General features: G+C 36.0%; 2 long non-coding RNA genes across 5 annotated transcripts in view; one reads left to right on the top strand and one right to left on the bottom strand.

Moving 5' to 3' along the window:
- Positions 1–13,739, bottom strand: part of LOC140501004 (uncharacterized) — a 79,943-nt gene that overhangs the window by 28,182 nt on the left and 38,022 nt on the right. The window lies entirely within an intron of this gene.
- LOC140501005 (uncharacterized) overlaps positions 1–13,739 on the top strand; it is a 144,539-nt gene that overhangs the window by 108,231 nt on the left and 22,569 nt on the right. Inside the window, exon 3 of one of the 2 annotated variants that reach the window (XR_011966018.1) lies at positions 10,372–11,014. The exons of the other annotated variant lie outside the window; for it this stretch is intronic. This is a non-coding gene — a long non-coding RNA (uncharacterized lncRNA). Of the gene's footprint in view, positions 1–10,371; positions 11,015–13,739 lie in introns of those variants that run through there. 2 annotated transcript variants of the gene reach the window in all.

Raw genomic sequence — 13,739 nt, 5'->3', positions numbered from 1 at the left:
TAAACATTATAGCTAGCTCCAAAGGAAATTTTATTTTTAAATTTGCAATACAAAGTTAATTAGTACTTTAGATATTCATACCGCTACTTTAATAAAATTTTTAGTAGAAATAGTCAATATAGATTGGATCATGTATATGGTTGCATATCTTAGTTAACCATTCCTAGGAGCAGTTTTTAGTCAGAGTTCCATATTGCCTTAACTGTCACTACAATTTATATGGAATTAGTTACCCAAATTTTGGGCATAATTCTTATAAGGAACTAACCACTCACAAAGGAGCTTTTCTCAAAATTCATCCCTATGCCAATGAAAGCCAACATGACAGGCCAACATGATTTATCACTTTACCTACATATATGCTTCATACAGATTATTTGATGAAAGTTTATGTTGAAACTTCCTAAGAAATATTATTCACTCATTAAGGGTGGGGCTTCAAGGATATTAGAATTCAGCATCAAGGTTACTTTTCATTTCGTCACTGGATCCTCCAGAGTCTGCAGCTATTACAACCAAGTTACAGTCAGCGGCTAATACATCAGCCATGGTTCTATATTTTATATTCAGACAAAACTTCCAAATAGCTCAAAACTGATAAATATTTGACAAGCAATTAACTGGTGTGAGTGAAAGTTGTTTTTTATACTATATTCCTACCCTTAAACATGCCAAATAATCTTCTAAGATGTCCATTAAACTGATATTTGCTGTGAATTGGCATCTGCCAGTTCACTTTCTCTAGTCTTGCCGCCTAAAGAAAAACTGCAAAACAATGTTATCAGAATTTCAAATTTCAGAAATGACTTTATATGCCTATCATTTTTAAACTTTGGTTTCTGAAAGCATAATTGTTTTTGTTCCTATGGGAAATGCACTGACCTTTTCTTTAACTTCATAGGAACATAGCTACTGAAAACACCTTAATAGTAAGTCCTTTGATGGAGGAGGCTTTCTTTAGTCTCTGAAGATACTAAAACATTACCATGGGAATGTGCAAATTGTTTTTCTTTTTCTCTTTTTTTTTGGGGGGGGGGGAAGGAGGGCCTCTAGTATGTTAAATCCTGAATTAACATCCTTATCTCTGATTAAAGCTTGATTTAGGCAGGAATGGAAGAGAAAACTGCACTTAGTGAAGTCACTGCAGTTGTTTCCCTTAAGAACTTTTCAATATGTAGCAGGCAACATTAACATGGACAGACACATAAAAGTATAGCCACATAACTGCAAATATCAAATATAAAGACAAATGGGGCACTTTGGTTTATGTAAGCTTTAGTACATGCGTTTGATAGTAATAAAATGTTTAAAATGAGTGAGTGGGACAAGGAGAATAAAATCCCTACTTCCAGACAGCCCAGGAAGATTTTCTGCTTTTCCTACATGTTAATCCAGTGTTCTAAAATTGTGAAGACCTTCTAGATTTTTTATCCATAATCTTATGAATGCTTGCATTGTTTTGTATTTATTAATTCACTGACAATGATTCATTACCCTTTCGTTCTCTCTCCCACAGGAGAATGATTTAGCTCAAGTATCCTTTTCATAAGCTGTTTGCTTCTAGGTACAAGGCCACGCTGCTTTGTAACTGGCATATTCATCCACAGTGACTATAACTATCCTTATCAGTTTTAGCCAACTCTCAATTGCCTAACAATCAAGATCAAAATTCAGTGGGTGGAAGAAAATCATCAAAATTATTTTGCTACTTTAACATAGCAGAATCTGGAAAAAAGAAGGAAGGAAAGAAAGAGGGAAGGGAGGAAGGGAGGGAAGGAGAGAGGAAGGAAGAAAAGAACAAAAGGAGGAAAAAGAAAGCACTCTATCTTGTTGCTGCTGTTGATGATAATCCTTCATTTCTGAACAGGATCGATGATATCATGGGTGATGTCTTGACTCGGGTGAACTGGATTTAAGTAAACAGAGCTGCTCAAAGTCATCAGTCTCACTTTCACTTCCTGAGTCATTGAAGTCCAGTGGCAGGACAAAAGTCAAGATGACAGGTGATGACCCAGGACATTTATGAGGAAGGCATAGGCCCTCATATCCCCTGAAGTTTATGGTACCATAGACTCCAAATTGGCATCTTCTCTGGACATAAACTATGTTCCTCAGAAGAATAATCTTTGGAAACTTGGATAAGCTAGAGCAAAGTGGGAACATTAGAGGGCCCTTGAACCAGAAAAAGTGATGAGACTGAAGTCCAAGAGGTATAACTATAAGGTCAGTGGATACTTCATACAAGCAAAGGCAAATGTTATGAGGCATGAATGTATACAGACTTTAACTGAGATGAGGGGGACAGATCAGAAGAGCTCCTAACCCAACTTTGTCCCTAGTACTGTGCAACCCAAAGGAGGAAAGCCTATTGAGTTCTTCCTCAGGGTGAAGCAATATATCAGAGATTGATATACAGATGGGCACTGTGGATTCAGAGAATTTAGGGAAAATTACACTGCACAGACTGTTCCAAGACTTGGCACATGACCATGGTGCATCTGATCCCCTCAGATCTGTGCAGACACTGAAACCATTGCCAAAAAATGTTCAAACTGAAACAGGTACTCTAGAGTTTCAAAAGTCAATATTCTTGGACTCCGCTTCAGCAACCTCCAGGTCTTCTTTAGTAGGGACCACAGAAGCAAAAAACGATGATAGCACCACCAGTGCTGAACTGCAGTCACAGAACTGAGACAATCAGGTGAAAGATGGAGAAGCACACAATCCTATTTTCCATGGAAAGTTACAGGACCAGGGGAATAGAAGGTATGAAGACCTGACATAAGAACATCTCCATTGGGTAATCATCAGAGTAATAGAAATACTTTTTGTTGCAATTACAGAGTAGATGGCCATACTTATGTTAACTCTACTGGCTTCTAGGTATAAGGACCACACTGCCTTGTAACTGGCATATTCTTCCAAAGTGACTATTAATATCCCTATTTTGTTTTCTTTTATTTTGCATTTGAGGGGTGAAGGCAAGGCAATTGAGGTAAAGTGACTTGCCCAAGGTCACCCAGCTAGTAAGTGTCACGTGTCTGAGGCCCAACTTGAACTCAGGTCCTCCCGACTCGAGAGCCAGTGCTCTATTCACTGTACCACCTAGCTGCCCCATTTTTAAAATCTATTTATTCATTCATTCATTCATTCATTTATTCTTATGACTCACCACTTCCTTTATTTGTACAAACTAGTGAATAATCATACCGGGCTGAGAAAAAAAAATAGTGATTTAGGGTTTAAACAAGTCTTTCTGTCCTGAAGCATCTATTTTGAAGGCTTGGGACTAGTCTTGATCATGAAGTTAAAATCTTCTAATTCAGTTTCAGGAAACTTGGGTCGAGTCAAAGAAGGGAGGGGCCCCAAGACAGTCACACTGACTTCATTAATTTCTTGTAGCCTCTTCTACTTGGACTCATAGGATCTCGTAAAGAGGTGACAGTAAAAATTGAGAATGTGGACTGTAATGATGACTTGGAAAGTAGATCTCAAATTACCATCATTTGCCAATCTTTTCATGACAAATATCTGGGTAAAATAATTTTAAATCTTATGATAGGGCTTGGAATTTGTGATTAGAGTGATAAATACTATTCATAGCTAGGATACTTCTAGGTACACTTGAAATTACCCAAAGAGGTCTAAGTCAATAGAAAAGTGGACACTTTGGCTCTGGTATAGACAAATCCTCCAACATGGTGCAGTAGATAGAGCACCAGTGCAGGAGTCAGGAAGACCTGAGTTAAAATCTCACCTCAGACACTTGACACTCACCTCCTGTGTGACCTTGGGGAAGTCACTTAACTCCAATTGCCTCATCCTGGGTCATTTCCAGTCATCCTGATGAATATCTGGTCACTGGATTCAGATGGCTTTGGAGGAGAAGTGAGACTGGTGACCTGCACAGTGCTCCCTCACTCAAAATAAAGTCAAGTGCAAGTCATGTCATCATTTCTCTGATGGCATGGTCTTCTTCGGCAAAGTTGGATGAACACACTGGAGTATGAGCACTGATTGGAACTAATTCTAGTCTTTTCAAAATTCTAGCCGAATACTGCAAGGAACAAATTAGAACAAATATCTGCACACTTTGATCATACATGCAGACTATGTAGAGGTGTACAGGAAGATAAAGAGCTTTCCTTTTGTATATAAGTTAGAATATGGCCCATGAAGTCTCTTCTAACTCTCAAATTGTGATATTAGTATTATTATTATTAGCCTTACTCTCTAAGTATTGGTGAAGTTATAGTTCTAACCTAACCCAAATGTCTGTAGTTACACAATGATATTTTTGTTAGCCAGTTACATGACTTCTTTTGTAATATTATAATAGCCTTCTTTGTAAAATCAAGTGAATAGTAATGCATACCCTTTAGAAGTTCAGCATATTTTCAATTTTAAAAGCATCAGAATTATATAACAAACCTCTCACATCTGTACAAGTCAAACTGCAGCTGACATTGTTCTTTAACATGGAATGTAGGACCACTGAGTGGTTGTGATGAGAAAGAATAAAATAGATCTCACAGCAAAGCCTTGGGAATGAAGTTAAGGAGTAGGAGTATATTCTGCTTGGGGGTGTATAACTTTTTACCCATTAGTTAAATGTTTGTAAGCACTGAAAAATTTCTCAAAGAATGCCTTTGTTCCTAACTGTAGGTTCCATTCATGAAATAAAATGTAAATATTCATAGATGGCATTTATGGATGTGCAATAATGACTTCTTTTCTCCTAAGCAAAGGATCAGCAAAAATGAATTATTGTCAGTGCAGCATAGTTAAATGTGGGGAGAGAAATGGTACATTGTGCATTATATAAACACACTAAAAGTTATCTTAATTTGAAGCAAATCTTCCTTGTATGTCATGACCTCAAAATTCTTTCAGTCAATAATATAATAAACAAGCTCCTCTTTGTCTTAATGGAGATTCAATAAAACTTTTTGTACAGCCTTCCCACTGACTCACCAAAAAAGAGCTAGTTTTTCTCAATAAAGAATAGAAAAGTGGCTCTACTTGTGATTGATCTGTGCCACACATTTTCCCTATCAATAAAATGTATACTTCAGAAATAAAGTTCACATCCTTTACTGAAAAAAAAAAAAGAATTACTCAGAAAGATTCCTCCAGATTCAGGCTATCTATATAGCAGCAAACAGCCTAAACAGAAGTGACTGGTTCATTCATTCAAATATCCAGCTGCTTGCCATCATGTAGAACAAGGATAAGTATGATGAAGAAGATTTTTTTTCCTTTTGATAAAGATCATAGGACTAGAGGTTAGAACTGAAAGAGATCTTAGAAGCCATCTAGTTCACTCTTTTGGTTAAATTAGGTACCAAGGTCCATGGAGCAATGACTTGCCCAAGGTTGTATGAGGAAATCAAGATCTAAGGTACAAAAATTTACTAACAGCTAGTATAATTTGGTAGATGATTTAGTGGTATTTATCAGACCCTTGATGAGTAAAAAGCATGGACAACATTAAGTTCTGTGCAATTTATTCTGAAGAAAATTGTTTTAGAGTCTCAGAGTCATGGAATCTCTGAGTTGAGGGGTGGTTTCTTCAGTGACTATTATTTTTAAAGAAATTTCTTTTCAAATTTATTTATTGGTCAACTTCAAATATTACTACAGGCTATAATTGTGTCACTTAATATACATCTGTGCTGCTCTTCAAGCATTTGTTTTCTTCTGGAGTATGCTATTCTGAAGAAATCTCATTATAAACTGATGTTTATAAAAGCAGATGTGTTTCATGTGTTAATGCTTTCTCATCAACACTTCAGTAGTTTTTTTTTAAACTGTGGTTGAAACTTGTTATACAAGTCATTAATCCATCTCTAAAGTAAACTTTCTGAATATAACAATTACACCAACCTTAAAGTCATTTGATCTCAAAAAGTCAAGTGATTCCTAAATAAAAAAGTATGGGGAATAGGGTGGAAAGTGGGCTAGTGGAGAGGGGTAGGAATTCTATTCTGTAAGTATTGACTGCCATTTGGGGTATATTTAGCTGACATATCATTAATGAGAGAAATGAAACTATGCCTAAATTCATGAAGTTATACATTTTTGTTGGAATTTAAGTCTAAGAAATCAATTAAATGAAGCCTGACCTGATTTTAACTCTCTGCCTACTAACTTGACCACTTCATTCATGGTGTCCAAACTTGTTCACCTCTGTTGACACAAGCTGGCATATTAACATGTGAGTATCCTACTTGTGAATCTGGATATTGATAGTTTAATTTTGACAGATTAAAAACTCTACCATTTATACTTCCAGTTACATGCTAAGTATATGGAAAGTGGCTTTTGAGAAATGATAATTGTGGCCTCCCAAATATGTCTGTGTGTGTGTGTGTGTGTGTGTATGTTATATGGAGGAATGTGGAGCATATGAACCTGGGTCTCATTGGTGTAGAGAATTCCCAATGAAGAAATTGCCACTACCAATTCAAGTTGGCACCTGCTCAGCATCTTCCAGTTCTTAGAGATGCCTCAGGCATAGAGAAGTTAACTAAACTGTGCAGGATCAATGATGGTATGTGCCCTGGAACCAAGGTCTTCCTGACTCAGAAGCTTCATGATTCTGAATCTAATGAGCAAGACTGTCTTGCTAAACCAGAAAAAAAAAAAAGTTGGCATGGAAATGGCTAAACAGAAATTTCAGGGTCCTGGAATCTTAAGGGCATGAAATTTCCAAAAATACATGGACATACTATGGACGCATTTTCTTGAAATCTATGAAGCTTTATGTGTATAAGGAAAATAGAGGATGAATTTTCCTTTAAGATGATTTAAGAATTTTTGGATTAAGCTTGTAGTATAGGATGAAATTTAATGTAGAATATATATAAGAAGATATTTTTCATAGGGCTTTATTTTAATTCTTATGACCACAGTTGGAGCAGCATCCCTAATTTCCTATAGAAGCAATCTCCTTTGGATTTCAAACCTCTTTGGTTTCAAATATCAGACCTCAGGATTCATGAAATGTAACCTACTAAAGGTAAAAACTGCAGCAGCAATAGTACTAAGAAGGGGAGACTTATGAATAGAACATAAAAGAAATCAACTTCAAAAATAGATAAAGTAGCATATAAAAGGGGGTGACATTTCATTCAGATAGGCTGTTTTAAAGTAAAATTTAAATCTCAGAAATTAACTGAAGATTTAGAGGTGTGGTGGAATTGTCCTAGAAACACTCAATCCACTAAAAGAGGAGAGAGAAAAGCAATTATTTTTATGAAGAGATACTATCCAATTTGCTAATTTGGACACTAACATCATTCTGAAGCTTAGCCAACCTTCAATAATTCAGCAAGTTGCCTTGATAATTTGTCACATTGTACACAGTCAGTGTGCCATTTCTAATTTAAATTGACAGAGACCCTCAAATTGGTCCTGGACAAATGCGGTAATTTTAGAATGACTTAAATGAGCTTAACTATTTGGAAAGAGTATTTTTGGATACCTGTCACTTATTTTTTAAAGTGAAAAGCTGTGTCAAATTGCTGATATTCAATCAAAAATAGAGCAAAAGCTAATGTATCTATTAAGTAATAAATGCTTAATTACAGAATATTTTATGCTTGGCAACATTTTAGCACTGATGCCAATATTAAGTATTTATTTAATAATTAGGAACTAAATAGCACAAACAGGATTCTAGTGGTAGAGAGGCCAGAATAGGGGTGATAAGGGCCTGGAGAAAAAACAGACCTAAAAAATGAGGTGGGTGATCAATGAAGATTCAAGTAGCAAAGAACAGAAAGTTGAAACAGATAAGAGGGTAATTGGTTTCAGAAAGACTTGATCGTAAGCAACTGGTAGCAGCTATCCTTGTAGTTATTTGAGCACCTTTAGTAAACTCTTGCTCAGATAAGATTCCAAGTTCAGTCAGGTACGTTATTAGTATTAAGAAGTTCCAGCAGCAGGTACAATGATGATTGTCCAGGTATTCATCCTTGGAAAAGAGATTCTTAATTTTTCTTTTGTGTCATACTCTTCCTTGAAAGGCTGGTAAAGCCCATGGATGCCTCAGAATGGTTTTAAATACATAAAAATATACATAGGACTAAAAAGGAAATCAATTATTTTGAAATAAAGATGTAATCTATTTTCCAACTCAAGTTCATGGACCTGAAATCCATCAACAATTCCACTGGGGATCCATGGATCCCAGGTTAAAAACCTCTATCTTAAAGGATCTAAGAAGAAAGACCTGGCTGTTGTTTGGAGGAAACTGGAGTTCTGGGGAGGGAAAAACCACAGGGGCTCAGGCCAGGGAATAAAAAATAGAGATAGTTTTTGAAGTGAAAGTTAAGAGAAAAATTGGGGCAGGGAGGGGAGGGGTCTTCTAATTATAAAATAGGATTTCGATAATGTCAACATTTTTACCCATTTATGCTGCTCAAGATGATCTGGAGAGTGATAGTGTGTGAAAATCGTTTATAAAAGAAGTGTAATCAGTAGGTCTTAGTAAATGTTCTCTTAAGAAAACCAATGCTTATGAAAACCTATAAAAGAATTGTCTGCCTGAAATTAATGACAGACATTATTACCATGGGCCTATTCTGGCATGATATTTATCTACTCAGGATATGAACAGTAGTCTCTTGTTAGTAAAGCTACATGGGCAGAATGCCAGGACCAATGAGTTATCAGGTGAGGTAGTTTGCCAAATGACTAGGGATGTAAATATGCCAATAGACTGACCAATTATAAAGTGGTGGAAACAAGTTCCATTTGAAGCACCATAAGGAGAAAAAAATGGTTAGTAGTAGTGCCATGAGGGAGGGGCATATATTAAATAGACCCTGGAAAATAGAATCATAAAAAGATCAGAAGGATGGAATTACATAACCCCAAGAAAATTAGCTTAAATATAGGGAGACTTTTAGCCACTTAATTACACAGTAGCCATATTGTGTGTGTGCGTGTGTCCAGGTTTGTGATTATATTAGTGGAAGGTTCTACTAGAGAGAAAAGACTCTCTAGCAATGTAGATTTGATATTTTTCTGCAACTTATAATTTTAGAAAAGAGTTGTCTTTAAAAGGCATTAAAAGATTAAGTGACTTGCCCAGGGTCACACAGCCAGTATGTGACAAATGTAGGACACCTGAACCCTGGAGTACCTGACTCAGAATCTAGCTCTCTATCCACTATGCTAGAGTTTTCTTATATTCAATGAAATATCCTTGATTAAAATCTCAAAGTGTATTGAGTCTGGAATGGCAAAGACATGTGCCTGATGCACAGGTAAACCAAGTTAGAAGCAAAGATTTAAAGGAATATATTAAACCTTTGACAATCCATGGGATCATTTGCCCTGGACTACAGATTTAGGGATGTTAGATTCTTGCTTGTCAAGGTAAAGAGGCATAGGACTCCTAACCAGGTGTTTCCTGACACCATTTCCCATCACAGGCATGGGAGACACCTCAAGTTCATAGATACAAGCAAATCCTAGATAATGAAACTCTCTCTACCAATCAATGCATGTTAGCACCTCCTCTGCAACTTATATTACTAGAATATATTATATTATAATACTACAATATATATTATATATATCATATTATACTATATATACACTATATATTATATTATAATACTATGATATAATACTAATAACTATGAGGTTAAATTCCTTGCCCAGGGTCCCAGAACCTTTCTATCCACTATACCACACTCCCATAATATTACCTCAACATCTTTAGTCCTATCCTTGGTTCTATTCAACAGCAAATTAGTGCTCCTTAACGATGAAGGTATTTCATTAAAATCCAACCTTAGAAAATTAGCCCAAGATAAATTATCTATGTACTTAATAAACAAAGACCATTGCTTTAAATACAACTGCAATTGTTTGACTTGATTTTTGGTTCATCATTATGGATGCTGCAGTTATATATATATATATATTCTTATAGATCAGTGGCAATACAGTTTGGTCTTAGGAGAGTAAATTTCTCCCTATGACTTTGAAACCATCTCTGGTTTTATTCTTCTGAGACTTTGGGATCTGATTAATTGCTGGATTTCAGGAACTGACTGCGATAGGTTAAAAGGTGGTGGCTTGTCAGTAGGAAATAAAGCAAAAGATCAATTATAGGACCTGGAATTCAAGGTCAGAACTGGACCAGAAGCAAGGCTGCTTTTATGCTGATTTGGGTAAATTACTGGCTTCTTATATTTCTCTTGCCTAAGGGCAAGACTGATCCCAGATTTGGAGTTGGGACTTAATTTACATAGGTGAAGGGTAAGAGGCATCAATTGAAAAATTAAGAAGGATTACTAGGCTGGAAGATATTATTACATTAAATGTTGCTTTATTTAATTTAATATGTTGCAGATAAGACTGGAAACTGAATGAGATACCAGTGTGATAAGCTAATGTCAACCAAGGATGAAGAATATAAAATCTATGTGATACCAAAGCATGCTATTATCACTGTCTGAATACCTACTGGTGGATTACATTTTTTGGATTATCCTGGCATTTATTACTATAATTATTTTCAATGTTAATAACAAACACTATATTGAGTCAATAATTTCCCCTGGAAACTGCATGATTGTAATTCCCACACATTTGGACATAAACATAAACAGGCACAGAACAAAAAAACTCTGGTTAGTCATAATTTATTGCTTAGGATGCAAATTAATTTACAGATATATGTGAAAACATTCAGTATTTCCTAAATAGTTAAGTCATGCCGTGCACCATGTGCCACATCAAGGATCAAGCAAGCTGCTTTCTCAGAGGAATGGACTGGGATAATGCCAACTAAATACATGCAGAGCTTAGCTACTTCTGCCAAGGTCACAGATACTGGCATATTAGCTGCAAGTTTGCCTGCTAACTCAGCAATGGCCCATTAACAATTTGTATAATCCTTGCTAAGTTTATTATCAGTTCTTTACATTCTCTCTTTTAGGACAGATTTAGAGTGGTTTGTGATATTTGCCAAAGTGTTGTTGTTATTATTAAGGATATCCCCATTTATATCACATTACAAAATACAAATTATGAATTATCAGGAAAGAAACAGGACTTCAGGAGCACAGGCGATATGTGTGTGTGTGTGTGTGTGTGTGTGTGTGTGTGTGTATGTGGGTGGGTGGATGGGTGGATGGGTGCGGAGGTGTGGGTATGTGGGGGTTTGAGGGTGTGGGGGTTTGAGGGTGTGCGTGGTTTAATCACCACTACAGTTGAAGACAAAGACTTCCAAGAAAGAAAAGAAGATAACAGAACTTTCATTAATCAGCCAATCTCCAAGTCGTCATTAAGCTCTTACCATAAGCATCTGCTAGATATTGAAAATAATGTAAGAAACAATCCCTACTTACAAGGAGCTGGCATTCTGATGGGCATAAGTACATATAAAACATGTATAATAGCATAAATTTAAAATGAATAAATACAAATATATACAAAGTAGTTAAATACAAAGCAGGTTGTGAGAGAGGATCGTATCATACGGAGGAATCTAAAAAGACTTCAAGTAGAAAATGGTGTTTCATTCCAATAAATTATTATTATTACTTACATTTATTCTTTTACTCTAAAGATAATTTGCTGTCTGATATATTACTAACGGGAAGAAAGGAAACATTTATTAAACACCTAGGCCAGGCACTATGCTACATGCTTTTACAAATATAATCTCATATAATCCTTACAGTAACCCTGAAAAGGTGATGTCATTGTTTCCATTCTATAGTTGAGGAAACTAAGGAAAAGGTTACGTGACTTGCCCAGGGTCATGCAGCTAGTAAGTGTCTGAGGTAGAATTTAAACTAAGATCTTTTTGACTCTAGGACCAGAGATCTATCTACTGTGCCATCTCACTGACAGATTTTGTTACATCAAATGGAGAAAAATGTGCCAATGCAGGCACAATCTAACTGTGATAGGTGTAGATCATCTCTGATTTTCTTTCCAGATACATTTTTGATTGGTTGATGTCTCTTTAAGCACAACAGTAGCCTGCACACATATATCCAGAAACATACTATCACACAGTTTTAGACTTAGAAATGACTTGATTTAGCAAGGGTTCACATGGTCAGATTAATGTTTTAGCAAAATTACTCCGGCAGCTGTGAGTAGGATAGACTGCAGTTGGGAAAGACATAAGGCAGAGAGACCAATTATGAGGTTGGCTAAGAAAATGTAGTCTGAGAATGGATTTCTGGACCATGACATAAAATGTAAGGATGATAGGCATCTGGTCAGGAATGGAATACACCTACCATAGGCTGACAAAATATGATTGCTTAAAATTTTGCAAATATAAACCAACAGACTTTAAAAGGAAAAGGGAGAAAATGTACTGTGTATATTCTAATCTAGATACAGTGAAAGTAGCTACAGAGCAATAGACATGCCCCAAAATTCGCCAGATGAAAAAAGAAAAGAAAAAATAAGAATCTTTCTTTTCTGAATAACTTGGGGAAAAGCCTTAGATAATTTGGATAATCTTGCCCAACTGAAAACAGAGAGGACAAGACAGCCCCAAAGAATAATTAGTGTGGTGAGAGTTTTGTTGCGCCTCTTGACTTGTGACAGTTGCTGATGCAAATGGAATTTATACCATCTTGGTCTAGAGAAGAGAAGATGTAGAATTCTCAAAGCTCTAAGTATTAAGTAACTACAATACAACATTCATGGCATTGACCTTTAGAACCAAAGATTCAGAGTCGAAACGGATCTCAGACATTAGTCCACCTCTTACCTTACTGAACTTGAATCTCTCCTACAACACTCTCAACAAATGGTCCCTCCTTCAAAGATCTAGACTGGTCTTCCTCAACTTATCTTGTGCAGGATGCAGAACACAAACAGGAGGACCCCACTTCCTCCCAAGGTGGTCCATTCCACTTCAGGACAGCTCTTTTATTTTCAAATAGACTCATACACAAGCATGTCGTTTGTTACTAAGGGAATATAAAGTTTGAATGGAAATGACCATAAAATCATTTTGGCATAAGGATCATGAAGAGGTCCTTTAATTAGGGCTTCCTGAAGGATAAGAGACACCAAAGGATAGACTGTAGTAGAAAAGCAGCATGAAAAACAAACTTCTATTGCTTACTTCCATACTCCTAGAGGTCAAGATAGTTATCATTTGCCCACCAAAAACTTCTACTCTTTCCTTTACTTAGGTATCTAATATTCTTGATCAATTAGAAATTCATTCATTTCATGAGCCAATACTTTTGGAAAAATTAATAATATGGTTATCAACCTTTGTTACATTTGTGCTAGGTTAAAGAAATACATCTAATGCTAAATAAAAGGAGGTTTTGATTAGGACAAGGGGAAAAGAGGAAAAGAGATTTCTTAGCTTCTAGCTCCCAGAACTACTGTGTGCATCCTGCCAAAGAAACAGATGCATTGGTCTCCCTGGATTACAAATTCTGAGTCTTGAAAGGGATATTAGAAAAGTTTCCTACTCTGCCTCTTATTTCCATCTCCCTCTTTACCCTCTATGACCATGAAAATCCTTGGTTTGGCTTTTTAAAATAGTAATTGCAGCAATTTGCTCAAACTGTTTGTCATTTATGTCTAATTATCATGGAACACAATAATGATTATGCATATCATGGAATGTGTCAAATTAACTTAGTTGTTTTATTTGATTACAACACAAAAACTCTGTACATTCAACCTTCACAGTTTATTGCTCATGTAAAACGGTCATCTACTCACAA

This window comes from Notamacropus eugenii, chromosome 4 (genome assembly GCF_028372415.1).
Source record: "Notamacropus eugenii isolate mMacEug1 chromosome 4, mMacEug1.pri_v2, whole genome shotgun sequence".
NCBI lineage: Eukaryota > Metazoa > Chordata > Mammalia > Diprotodontia > Macropodidae > Notamacropus > Notamacropus eugenii.
Note: the sequence above shows the minus strand (reverse complement) of the source record. Positions and strands in the feature narration are given on the sequence as shown.